Genomic DNA, 384 nt, shown 5'->3' on the forward strand with positions numbered 1-384 from the left:
CATGTTATATTTCATCTGCTACAACAATGTGAACTTATATAAAGTCATCGACAATACTTCTAACTGCACAATTCTGCAAAGACCTGAGGAGTTCTCTGCGAATGGATTAACCTGCTGCTGGAAATATTTCATTTCAAGTAAATATTTAATTTCAAGTAATGTGGATGATGTGAAGTATGTACTTTTTTCTTCACAAAAAAAGTACATAGTTTTAAAACGTAGTATTTGGGATCCAGCATATCTTACTTATGCGTAGCGCGAACCATTTGACCCTCAATGCTTCCTGTAGTCAGGGTAAACACGGAAGTCAAATCGGTCTAAATATAGCTGCTCTTTATACGTCTATCTTTACTTAATATGCTTTTATGAGAGACAAAAATTACA

General features: G+C 34.1%; 1 protein-coding gene across 1 annotated transcript in view; it reads left to right on the top strand.

The window, feature by feature from the left end:
• The first annotated feature begins 284 nt into the window (after nt 1–284).
• Nucleotides 285–384, top strand: part of pyroxd1 (pyridine nucleotide-disulphide oxidoreductase domain 1) — a 10470-nt gene continuing 10370 nt past the window's right edge. Inside the window, exon 1 of the mRNA XM_056455251.1 lies at nt 285–384. This exon is cut by the window's right edge and continues 178 nt beyond it. The gene's annotated coding sequence lies outside the window, so the exon portion shown is untranslated.

The sequence above is a fragment of the Danio aesculapii genome, chromosome 4, assembly GCF_903798145.1.
Source record: "Danio aesculapii chromosome 4, fDanAes4.1, whole genome shotgun sequence".
Taxonomy (NCBI): domain Eukaryota; kingdom Metazoa; phylum Chordata; class Actinopteri; order Cypriniformes; family Danionidae; genus Danio; species Danio aesculapii.